Consider the following 13889-nt stretch of genomic DNA (forward strand, 5'->3'; position numbering starts at 1 on the left):
TCCCATCAGAATCTAAGGCTGCTGCCGATCCGACAGGAGGCAGAGCTTAGGCGGTAATGCTCGCTCACCTCCTGCTGTGCAACCTGGTTCCTAACAGGCCACAGACCACTACCAGTCCATGGTCTGGAATTTGGGGTCCCCTGGTTTAAACAAAGGCATAATTTTTTCATATCACAGTACAAGTTACCTCTTGTCATTGGCCAAAACAAGTCATTCAGCCTTTCTTTATGGTTGGAGTATGGCAGCCATAGCTCCAGACTGTTTACATCCACAGCTAGGAGGGACAGTTCCAGTATGCCTGTCTGTTTTTTGTACGAAGAGTAAAAGCTTTTCCAGAAGCTCCCAGCACATTTCTGTTTACATTCTGTTGGCCACAATTATGTAAGACAGGCAGAGAAAACAAGTAGCCTTTGTAATGAAGGTGGGTAAAGGAGAAGGGGCTAGGAATGACTGCAAGAGAGCTGGCCAGCAGTCAGACACACAATTTCTGCTGGTACAAGCAAGTTTCCATATACTATATTGCCAAGCAACTCTTTGCACCTATCCCAATCAACTTTTAATCCAGTTTTAAACTGTGAACTCAGCAATGAGCAGGATGAACTGTAAGCATTCAACTTTTTGTCATTAGGAATGGTAATCTGGTATAGCCTTTCTGACAACAATTTGAATCCAAAGCCTTTAAAAATTTTTTTAAATCTATGTGTCATGTAAACTAGTAATTCACTTGGGAATTTGTCCTAAGAAAATAATGAGACATAAGCAAAATTATGTATGCAAAGATGTTTATTGCAACACTGTTTATAGTATGACAAAATTGAGAGGGTTGGCTGAGTTGATAACTCCCATATGGTGAAATACTATGCGGCTTTGAAAAGTAATTGTGGAGATCCACAGTCACTGATACTGAGATCCTGCCACAATATTATTAAACGGTAAAAGGTAATATGCCATTTTTGTTTTTAAAAGTGCATGCATCAGGCCAGGCACAGTGGCTCATGCCTGTAATCCCAGCACTTTGGGAGGCCAAGGCGGCCAACATGGTGAAATCCCATCTCTACCAAAATCACAAAAATTAGCCGGGCATGGTGGCGCATGCCTGTAATCCCAGCTACTCAGGAGGCTGAGGCAGGAGAATCACTTGAACCCATGAGATGGAGGCTGCAGTGAGCCGAGATCAGTGCTGCTGCACTCCAGCTTGAACAACAGAGTGAGACTCCATCTCAAAAAAAAAAAAAAGCATACATCTAGAGTAAAAATGTTTGCAAAAGCATTCACCAAGCTGTTATAATCTAGGTGGTGGGATTTTTATTTTTAACAATATGTTCGGTGTTATCTAAATTTTTTAATAATTAATATATATTACATCTACAATTATAAACTATGTATTTTGAAAAATAGTTGCATAAATAGAGTGCAAGTTGAACTTTCTCTTGATGCACAAAGATCTCTTCACATGAGGATCTTCTTATTTTGATTATTGCCTTGCCCTTACATGGTCCTACCAATATAGCCAGGTTTTTTGGTTGGTTGGTTTTGTTAGTTAATGTATGAAGTAGATTCCTGATTTAATTTTTATTCTTTTTGGTGTCAAAGCCAAATGTCATATTTTGTTTTCCCTAAGTGAATACAGGATCAGTTCTTTTTTTCTGGGAATATATTTTGCCCAAATTACTCTCTTAAGAAAAGCGTCGGCCGGGTACGGTAGCTCACGCCTGTAATTCTAGCACTCTGGGAAGCTGAGGTTGGCAGATTGCCTGAGCTCGGGAGTTCGAGACCAGCCTGGCCAACATAGAGAAACCCTTTCTCTACAAAAAATACAAAAACCTGGGCGTGCTGATGCAGGCCTATAGTCCCAGCTACTCCAGAGACTGAGGCACGAGAATCACTTTCACCCAGGAGGCAGAGGTTGCAGTGTGCCGAGATCATGCCACTTCACTACAGCCTGGGTGACAGAACAAGGCTCTGTCTCAAAAAAAAGAAAAAAAAAGAAAAATGTGATCGAGAGAAGTGACAGAGGGTAGCTTTTAGCAAAATTAAGAGCCTTTTAAGTTCAGAACCTTAATGTCATCACATACTCAGTGAATAGTGACTGTTTACACCATTGAAATTCCCAAAAAAAGTAACCTAAAGAGTGATGAGCCTGCAACAAAGATTAGGTTATTTGGTTTTTCCACCTTTTGTCAATAAAATATTTCCATTAGTTGAGAAACTTACTGAGTGAATTTCAAATTTTTCAGGAAGTGTAAAGGCATACTTTGAAACCATCTTCATGCTATTTGCATGAAGCATATTTCAGTATGAGAGGCAACCAGGGTACCTGCTTGAGGTAAGGTGACCTTTAAGGTTGGTGATTGACTGTATACATCAGAATCATAATCCTGTCAGTGCAAAATTGCAGTTGCTTGCTTTACTTCCTTTTGGCCTGAGTTGATGGCACCCACAATATTTAGAAGTTCTGGGATCTTTGACCCCAGGCACCTCCCCACTCAGAGATGGAGAGTCCCCTCGAGGTACCAGCTCATTAGGAGGAAGTCAGTGAGTAATTCACAATTTAAACATTTCACACATCTGCAAAGTAACTATGATCAGTAATGACCTCTTTCCCACCCAGTTTTTCAGGATGTACGGGGCTTCAAAGGCAAACACAGAAGCCCAGATTCTTTTCTTTAAGAGGGCTTACAATGATGGACTGCATGTACGACGGCGGTCCCAGACTGTATATCTCTAATACAAAAGTTAAAATATAAAACTATAGCCAAAATAATTACTTAAAGGATACACAATAAAAAGTGTAAATTTTTTATTGAACAAAATGTGGAGTTGGGAATAAAATGTATTTTTTTTGTATGTAATAAGATCAAATTGTTTTCAGCTTAAAAAGCAGGAGGGCATTACAAATTAGATTCATATATATGAGCAGATTTTTTTTTCTCCTGAAAGAAAACAAGTCATATGAAATATGTGAAACATAGAGGATTGCTAATAACTACTAAAAATAGAAATTTGGTTTGTAGGCAGACTATGAGAAAGACAAGACATACCTATGTGCTTCCTGAAATCTTTAGGCAGCACATATTATGTGGGAATTTTAAAATACCAGTATTTTCAAGTTCAGTAATTACTGTAGCCTTCAACCATCCCAAAGCATGCATATTTTATGACTTAAATACATTTTTCAGATATTTTCTACTTTGCTATAAAAGTCTTGGAAATGTCAACCTCTGTTTATTTTTTCATGTGAATAACTGCAAAACCTCTGCATCACCTAGAATTGCTTAGAGCATTCAAGGAAAAATTGCTTAGAGCATTCAAAAAAAAAGAATAATATATAATTATTATATATTATATATAATAATATAATATCTGCTATATTATTAGTGTCTTTGAGGTCAGCTTCCGAAAATAAACTCTGGAGAATATCCATTTTCCCTAATGAGGCGTTAAAGTGCCGGTCAGCCAGTAGGACTGACTCCCACAGATAAGCTTCTGCCTCTTAAGCACCAAAGTTTGTTTTGTTTTGAAGGCGGAGTCTCACTTTGTTGCCCCGCCTAGAGTGGATCACAGCTCATTGTAACCTCAAACTCCTAGGCTCAAGCAATTCTCCCCTGCCTTAGCCTCCTGAGTAGCTGAGAATACAGGCATGTGCCACCACGCCCAGCTATTTTTTAAAATATTTTGTAGTGATGAGGTCTCACTATATTGTCAAGGCTGGTCTTGAACTTCAGCCTCAAGAAATCCTCCACCTCAGCCTCCCAAAATGCTGGGATTATAGGTGTGAGCCACTGCACCCAGCCAAGCACCAAGATATTGTGGGTGATAGGTACCATACAGTGCCCTGTGAAGATTTTTAACTGAAAATATTTATGTCAAACTATGACGCAAGTAGGCTCTGCCTTCACAGCTAAGTAAGCTTTTTATAATCCTCTGTTAATTTGCAACTTTAAACCCACCACTCATTGCTATTCCTTTCAACTGAAAAAAAAAAAAAAAAAAAAAAGCCACTTCCTTGTTTAAGAGCAAAGGTGACATGAATACCGCTGTTTGGCTATGCCCTTGTGGTTCTAGAAATGTTAACAGTCATCTGAAAGCACAGGTTTCTCTCTAAGTCATGAGGTTTAAACACATAGCTCACTGTTACTGGATACAGTTGAAGGACATCTTTTAAATGTGAAATGACTACTTAGCAAAGTGCCTATTTCATGAAAAACGTGGCAGTCCTCACCCTTAGTCATCCTAACTGTGGCTGGTGAGAGTTAGGAAATGATCAGCTCTGAGGGGCAGGCCTGTCGTTGGGTCATGCCCAATTTGGATATGTGAACACCTTAGCTTCTGTGGTTAGTGCTAAATGTAAAATTGGCTCTAACATGCTAAATTGTACAGACATAACTTTTATGAATCTCCTAGGGAAGTGTTTGTAGAGGCAATGCCAGGAAGCTGCCTTGAAGATTGGCAGAGGCATATCTAGCCTTGGGCTGACCTAATGTCCAGCGACTGTGTCTCTAAGAATTTACCTGATGAAGAAGCTACCTCATATATATATGTGGAGAGAGAGAACGTAGGTTCCCCATCAGGTAAATTCTTTTTTTTTTTTTTTTTTTTTTTTTTTTTNCAGGCTTGAGCCACCGCGCCCGGCCAAAGATACAGTCACTAGACATTAGGTCATATATAGCAGGTCACTGGCTGGACATTTATACTTCTCTTTTACTGCAGCTATATCTATATTTACAGTTTGTGTTTTAAGTGGATACTTTTCTCAGGTATCTTTCAATTCTGAGAGAAATAAGTCTGATTATAAAGGGTATAGGAAACTGGAGATAGTCCAAGATTGTATGCAAATAAACTCATTACAACTTTGAGGTTTGTAATGGGAAGTCAGGCTTGCTAATGATCTGTGAAGTTGTACAAGTATTTTCAAGATGCTTTTTTCCATCTTTCAGTCCTGGTTGGAGTCATAAACTGCACAGTTGGCTAGGCAAGAATATAAAAAACATGAGCTGATTTTATTTTTCTGTCTCCAGACCAGTGAGGTAGCAGCATCTGATAGACACGCACCCAGCCTATCAGCAGAGTATGTTCTTAGCTGAAGCCATTATATTTTCTACCTGGTCACATCTAGCTGAGCCAGCAGAAGCTGATCAGGAGCCACTACATAGATCCCTAAGGGCAATGGGGAGGTGTGGATACACCCCACTGCCATCCAGAGATCCTGTGTGCAGAGAAGTTGATAGAATTGATTGCCTGGAGGACTGCAGGATCTGGGGCTGTCACTTCCCCTAATTTTCCTGGACTGCAGAAATGCACTCTCTGAGACAGCTCCACCCTACCAACCCCTCAACTCCTGTGGCAACCAGCAACCAACTACACAATGACTTGCAGCAGAATACATACCCTACTGTTCAGGACTGTGCAGAACAGAAGTGGCATGCAGCTTCCTGTTAGACTAGTTCTTCCTCTCCTCCATTCACTTGTAGGCAGCCTCCTTTTATAAGGGAGGATAAAGACATATAAACCACATTGTTGTTGCCTTCAAGAATTCAAGATCAGGTAGGGGAAATAGGCAAGATAGTATTTATTTCACTTTATACAGTTGGATTTTATGTATGTTGTAAAAGTTTCAATCTTTTTAAATTATGTAGGTAGTGTGTGAATATATCAATTAAACTATAAGAGTACGTGTGTGCCAGAGGGATAGGAGTGGTTCCTCACAACCCCTCTCTGAATGTTCCTCACAATCTCTTCTCACTGCTCTCTCTGCTGCTGGATGCCCCCTCTACTTTCAACCTATCCTGAAAGTTATGACCTTGCTTATAGAATTGGGTAAAAAGCCCACAATCTGTCAGCAAAGGATTTCCAAAGTATTATCCCTCTGACTTTTCCAAGTAAGTTTCTCATATTTCTCCTAACCTCATCAACTGTGTGCCTAAATCATCTGATTATTAATTTCAAAGCACTCTTTAAAGCTCTGACCTTTGCCCAGTATGGTCTCCCACTCCACCTGGAATGTCTGCCATTCTCCCTCTCCTCCATTGCTGACATTCAAAATCCTACCCAAGAAGAATCCTATTTTAAAATAGAGTAAAAATAATGCTACCCTCTTCTCCCCTTCAAAATTTTCCCAGTGACAACAATGAGAAACAGAAATGCAAATTTCCCCTTTGGCAAAACTAGAGGACATTTGTAACTAAAAGTCTCAAAACATAACAAAGAGCTCTCAATGCAATGATAGTCAAACAGAACGTGAGAATATCCTCAGAGTCCTCCTGTGGGCTCTAGTGAATGAAAGTTACCTGTTCCCCTTCTTAACTAACAGGTGAAAACAAACATCTCAAATGAGAAGGATGCCTTTGGGAATGAAAGTTAGCTGTTCCCCTTCTTAACTAACAGGTGAAAGCAAACATCTCAAATGAGAAGGATGCCTTTGGGAATGTAGGTGCAAGTCCCAAACAAAGCCAGTGATACATAATTCTCCAAAAATAGGTGACTATTCTGAGGGGCAACACCAAAAAACTGTTTTGATCCATGAGAAGCAAGTGCCTTGGTATCAAGAGTTTCTCTGGACCTGATTTGTCTCCAAGATAATGCAAGGGCAGAAGAATCAAATGTGAAGTCACATATATGAGCTATATTTGCAGGGAAGGGTCCACCTGAGGAACTCTACAGTCACTATCTTTGTTGACTTGGGAGGAGTAAAGCCCCAAAAAAGTAACTCACATTTTACTTAGTGTCACAGGAGAATTCCTGTATGTCCTAGAACATAGGTATGTCTTCTCCCCACACAGAACTCCTAAAAATATCTTTCCCATGAAGCACTCCCATTACCCAAAGATGAGTAATGATCTTAAATGTCTATATAGTAATAGTTAAACAAAAAGGGGAGAGGACAAATATTTAGAAACATGACATGGAAAAACAAATGGCAGATGAAGTATATTCACTAGAAATATGTTTCCATGGAGCACATGAAAAAGTACACTAAAACTACAAATTTAAAATTTTGATGAAGCAATTATCTCCACAAAACAAGAACACAAAGAAGACATGCAAGAACTCATGACAAAAATAGCAAGAAAATAAATAAAAAATAAGCTGGCAGAGTTAAGGGGAGAAGTTGAAAGGGTCCTCGTAGGAAATTGTTGAAGCCGTGCATGAGCAACTGCAGACAAGCAGAATGAAATTATTATTTATGTCAGAAGTCAGTCATGTAAATTTATTTCTTGGTTCAGCATTATGATTGCCAGGACCTGTGACGTGCTGTACTTGAATTCTCATCTGGCTGGCCTGTGTTGTCTGTATTCCATTTTTGTCTGGCTTCATCAGGGTCACTAGATCTTGTTGGATGACTGCTGGCCTGGTTTCTCTTTCATCTTCAGCTTTGACATGGGACCTCCTGGTTCCATCTCTCATTTCCTCTCATTAGTAGTAACTCATCTCATGTCATCCTTCAGGCAGCAGACATTTATTGAGGGTCAGGCCAGCCAGATACTCTCAAAATCAGACATATCTCTACTGTCATAGTGCTTATAGTTTAATTAGGTACACAGATATATATATACACACACACACACACATATATACGTATATACATATATATACACACACACACAGAATTACATTGTTGGGGGGTGGTAACTGGTAAGGAAAAAATTTTTTTAAAAGGGAGAATTCATCATTTAAGTTGCCAGTACTTCTCAGTTTAAATGAAGCAACCAGGTCACCTAAGAGCAGATTTTCCTTGTTTTGGAAGAATCTCCTGAGAAATCCCTCTTGTCTGTATAAACTGTAAGAGCAGAAAGCCCCCTCTGCCTAGGAGAAGTTGTCATAGGAACGGGGCTGGGTTGACTTGGCTTGATTAGGCTGTACTACCTAATCTTTTGGAATGCAGAGCTCTGAGGGCTCTGGGAAGAGGCTGAGCAGACATGTATAAAGGCCAAAGAGATGTCATCCCCCAACCACAAAGGGAGCCCTGCTGGGTGCAGTGAGGTTCCAGCTTTTCAGATGACCTTACAAATAATTTTAAAAATCTGTGTACCTGTTTGCTCATTTTAAAGTTGACATGTAAAATTTTCATCATAAATTTAAATAGAAAGGATTTATATTCACGGTATGGTGTAAATACTGTCATTTTAAACTAAAATGTGCATCACTTTTGAAGATGCTCAATGGGATAGAAATATATCAGTGATTTGACACTCACTGTTAAATGTCCATTATTTAAAATTCTGCAGCCTAAGTGTGATATTGTGCAAGCGCTACTTAGGTTAAACTGTAACCCAGGTAAGCTAGATGTTAATAAAACTACTGAGAACAAAGTATTGGGTTAAGAGAGACTTTATTTCTTTGAGCATTCTGCAAACCAAGCAGATGCAGCCTTCAATACAAAACAAAGATGTGCTCTGCCAGAATGAAGAAAGGGGATGTCCTTTATAGAAAAAGTTGCTGGCTGGGTGTGGTGGCTCATGCATGTAATCCCAGCACTTTGGGAGGCTGAGGTGGGAGTATCGCCTAAGTCCAGTTCAAGACCAGCCTGGGCAACATGGCAAGACCCTCTCTTTACAAAATTTTAAAAAATTAGCTGAGTGTAGTGGTGCATGCCTGTAGTCCTAGCTACTTGGGAGGTTGAGGAAAGATTGCTTGAAGCTGAGGAAATAAAGGCTGTAATGAGATGTGATTACACCACTGCACTCCAACCTGGGTGACAGAGCAAGACTGTCTTAAAAAAAAAAAAAGTAAAGAAAATTTTCACCCAGGTTTCCACTCCAGTCTGTTATGCAAATGATAGATACAAGCTCTCCTAGTTCTTTGTTGTTATTGCTGTTGTTTGTTTTTGAGACAGATTTTCGCTCTGTCACCCAGGCTGGAGTACAGTGGTGCCACCTCAGCTCACTGCAACTTCCACCTCCCCGGTAGAGGAGAATCAAGCGATTCTCGTGCCTCAGCCTCCTGAGTAGCTGGGACTAGAGGAGAGCGCCACCATGCCTGGCTATTTTGTTGTATTTTTAGTAGAGATAGGGTTTTGCCATGTTGCCCAGGCTCGTCTCGAACTGCTGAGCTCAGGCCATCTGCCTGCCTAGGCTTCCCAAAGTGCTGGGATTACAGGTGTGAGCCAGAGCACCCAGCCTGTTTTGTTTTTTGAGACAGAGTCTTGCTGTGTCGCTCAGGCTGGAGTGCAGTGGTGTGATCTCAGCTCATTGCAATATCTGCCTCCTGCGTTCAAGCAATTCTTGTGCCTCAGCCTCCTGAGTACCTGGATCATAGGTGTGCACCACTATGCCCAGCTACTTTTTGTATTTTTAGTAGAGACTGGGGTTTTGCCATATTGGCTAGGCTGGTCTCAAACTCCGGGCCTCAAGTGACCCGCCAGCCTCGGCCTCCCAATGTGTTGAGATTACAGGCATGAGCCACTGTGCCTGGCCTTGGATATTTCTTTTTAAAGGTGTTTTAAAAGCTCTCCTGGTTCTATTTCATTGATGTTAAGATTGACCAGGCTGGTCCAAAGGTAGTGAGTTATTTCAATTGATTGTTCACAGTCAGTTACAGATCAAACTCTTGTTATACTCTTCCCTCCTTCTCACTACTACAGTTGACTAATAAAAAAAAGAAAGAAAGAAAGAGGAAAGAAGAAAGAAAGAAAGAGAGAGAGAAAGAGAAAAAGAAAGAAAGAGAAAGAAAAGAAAGGAAGGAAGGAAGGAAGGAAGGAAGGAAGGAAGGAAGGAAGGAAGGAAGGAAGGAAGGAAGGATTGATTTACCATAGGTCACAGTCTATTGGTTAGTTTCAGGTGCCTCTCAGTAGCATAAAGAGGAACAGACAGCTAGGAGAGTCCCTAAGTTACTAGAACATGTGACGTTTCCAGAACGCAGAGTACATGTGTGACCTCGAGTCAGCAAATGGCCACTTGGCTTCATTTTGAATTTAGGCCCAATTAGCTACTCAAGATCCATCTTGAATGACTGACTCTTTCCGGGTTCACATAGAATATCAGTTGGTAGTCAGCTAACACCTGAAAGGCCACAGTCCAGAAGCAGCTTCCATGATACCTGAGGCTCTCCTAATTGGCATAAAAATTAGAAGTAAGTGTTTATTGGTGAAAATGGTGGGCTATTATCTGGCACAAGAAATATTAATAATGGGCTTTTGCTGGGGAATTAGAGGAATTCAAGATGTGGGTTGGCTAAAAGACTTTAGCAGTATCCTCTATTTTAGTACGAAGGTGGTGTGGCTTCATCCTCTCACAGACTGTTGATTTACAAAGAAGTCCGATGACCTGATGCACTGTGAGTGTAAGAGACCCCTGGAAGGTCACTGTGTCTGACTCAAGTCAATGTCAGCAAGCTCATGGAACAAGGCAGTCCTATAAACTGCTTTGTGTCTGCTTATTAATATATGTTTAATAAAGGTCTGTGTGTTTAGCGGAATTTGATCTGAGATGTTTGAGATACTCACTTTCACCTGTTAGTGAGATTATGGGGGAGTAGCTAGGTTTTGGTGACTTCAAAACATCTTTGGTATCTACTAAAAATAACCCCAGAGGTGTATATAATTAAGTTGGTTTAGCTTAATTCATGATGACATTAACCATGCCTGTTTTTAAAAATTAGCTTTAAAAAATAATACATTTTACATATTTTACACATTATGCAGTGTTTGGTTTCTGTAAACCTTTATTTCTATATACTTCCTCCCTACAGAACTTTATCCCAATGTATTTTTTTATAAAAATGTTTCTGAATAATCATATTTTTTTGAAATAATTATATTTTGCTTTGCCAAAAAATCTATATATCTATATGTAACCCTATACTGTAAGTTTCTAAGTATTAATATTTTGGGGTTGAATTATCAGTACAACTATTATTAGTACTAATTGATCAAATATAAAAATAAAACACATTGTACACATAATGTTGGCAATCACTAAACATAAAAGCAAACTTTTATTAAAAATTCACCTATTAATGAAATGGATGGGGGCTGTCACTGGCAATTACTTATTGCTAGAATGAGACAGAATCTATTCCTACTTTTCACTGTCATGAATGTGAGTACTGATGCTCTTTGTCCACATAAGCAAGTACATAGAAATAGAGGGAGTACATTAAGCAAAGTTATTCCATTCTTTTACTTTTTCCAAGATTTTGCCAAAAAAATCACATAATAATTTTTTCATCAAAAATTATTTCTAGTGACCAGTCAGCTAACCACTTGGTCCTTCTTCAAATTTTGGTGAAAGTCAGTACAATCATGTGTCACTTAATGACAGGGATACCTTTTGAGAAACGCATCATTATGCAATTTTGTCATTGTATGAACTCATAGAGTGTATTTACACAAACCTAGATGGTGGAGCCTCCTACACACCTAGACTGTAAGGTAGAGTTTATTGTTCCTAAGCTACAAACCTGTACAACATGTCAGTGTGCTGAATATTGTAGGCAATTGGAACAAAATGGTGTTTGTGTATTGAAACATATCAAAACATAGAAGTACAGTAAAAATATGGTATAAAAGAAATGATACACCTGTGTAGGGCACTTACCATGAATGAAGCTTGCAGCACTGGAAGTTGCTGTATGTCAGTGAATCAGAGGTGAGTGAATGTAAAGGCCTAGGCCATTACTATACACTACCGCAGATATTAAAACACAGTACCCTTAGGCTGCACTAAATCTATAAAATAATAGTCTTTTTTCTCCAATTATGAATTAACTAGCTTAACTTTTGCTTCAGAAACTTTTAATTTTTTAAAACTTTTTGACTTTCGTGTAATAACCCTTAGTTTAAAACACAAGGCCAGGCACAGTGGCTCACATCTGTAATCCTAGCACTTTGGGAGGCCAAGACAGGAGGATCACTTGAGCCCAGGAGTTCGAGACAAGCCTTGGTAATATAGTGAGACCTTGTCTCTAGAAAAAATTCAAAAATTATTAGCTGAGCATGGTGACACGCACCTGTAATTCCAATTACTCAGGAGACCAAGGTGGAAGGATCACTTGAATCTGGGAGGGAGAGGCTGCCAAGACATGCTACTGCACTCCAACCTGGATGACAGAGTGAGACCCTGTCTCAAATAAATAAAATAAAAACACAAAACATTGTACAGCTACACAAAAATATTTTCTTTCGGCTGGGCACAGTGGCTCATGCCTCTAATCCCAGCACTTTGGGAGGCTGAGGCGGGCGGATCACGAGGTCAGGAGATCCAGACCAACCTGGCCAACGTGGTGAAACCCCGTCTTAACTAAAAATACAAAAATTAGCTGGGCGTGGTGGTGGACACCTGTAGTCCCAGCTACTCAGGAGGCTGAGGCAGGAGAATCTCTTGAACCCAGGAGGCGGAGCTTGCAGTGAGCTGAGACTGTGCCACTGCACTCCAGCCTGGCGACAGAGTGAGACTCCATCTCAAAACAAAATGTTTTTTTCTTTCTTTATATGCTTACTCTATAAGCTTTTTTCTATTTAACATTTTTTTAACTTTTAAAATTTTTTTAATAAAAACGAAGACACAAGCACACACGCTGGCCTAGATTACACAGGCTCAGTATCATCAATATCATTGTCTTCCACTTCCACACCCTGTTGTCTTCCACTTCCAGTGGGAAGGTCTTCAGGGGCAATGATAGGCATGGAGCTGTCATCTCCTATTATAACAATGCCTTCTTCTGGAATACTTCCAGAAGGAACTGCCTGAGGCTGCCTTACAGTTAACTTTTTTAAATAAATTATTCTTAAAAATAGAGACAGGGTCTTGCTTTGTTGCCCACACTGGCCTCAAACTCCAGGGCTCAAGCAATCCTCACACCTCAGCCTCCCAAAGCGGTGTGATTACAGGTGTGAGCCTGGTCAACTTTTTTTTTTTTTTTAAAGGTACTTCTACTTATAAAATAGAGAACATTCTAAAACAATAAAAGTATAGTATGGTAATTTTTTATTTTATTGAGAAATAAAATAAAATTCTAAGGCCCCAACCAACTGAACAGATCCCCCCTTGACCAAGAGGACACCAGAGAAACCTTAAAACTGAGTTCCTGGCCATGATGGAATGGGAGGCCGGACATGCCTTGTTAAGCCCCCTCTCTCACTAAGGCTTTCTTCCCTAAAGGCTTAACAGAAACCAGTCTTTTTAAAAGGCTCTGCCACTGATGTTAACCAATGGCTTGATGGTGCCCCTCCCTTTTGCAGTTTTGACACAACTGACCAGCATTTATGATAAGAGACCGCCAACCATGAAGTGGTTCTGGCCAGTCTACAGAGGTTGGGTGCAGTGAGGGTTTTCATGTCCTCTGCTTCCCCTTTTGATGTTCAGAGGGCCAAAAACTCCACCCTTGGATCACGGTAATGCCACCATTTTTTTACACCTGCCACCCATGAAGCTCAACTGTGCATGTGCACATTTCTCTTTTCATAAATATTCATGACTCCTCCTATAGCCTGTTAAATACATATATTCAGCCACCCCACTCAGCATAAATTCCTGTTCCTTTTGCCTCTCTTTTCAAAGTGCAGGTTTCTGGCTTCTGGCCAGAGGCTACACTTCCCAGCTTGTCAGAATGGCCACCTGCACGCTGCAACCTTTTAAGAGCAATAAAGTTGGTCTTTCCAAATTTATTAACCTCATCATTCTTCAGTTGACAACACAAACCAGCAACATAGTCATTTATTATCATTATGAAGTATTATATGCCATACATAATTATATATGCTATACTTTTACATAACTAGCAGCACAGTAGGTTTGTTTACACCAGCATCACCACAAACATGTGAGTAATGCATTGTGCTACATATTATGATGGCTATGAAGTCACTAAGCAATTGGAATTTTCTAGCTCCATTATAATCTTATGGGACCACCATTGTATATGAGGTCTATAATCGACTGTAATTGGGAACC

Source organism: Rhinopithecus bieti, unplaced genomic scaffold (assembly GCF_001698545.2).
Source record: "Rhinopithecus bieti isolate Rb0 unplaced genomic scaffold, ASM169854v2 scaffold_18354, whole genome shotgun sequence".
NCBI lineage: Eukaryota > Metazoa > Chordata > Mammalia > Primates > Cercopithecidae > Rhinopithecus > Rhinopithecus bieti.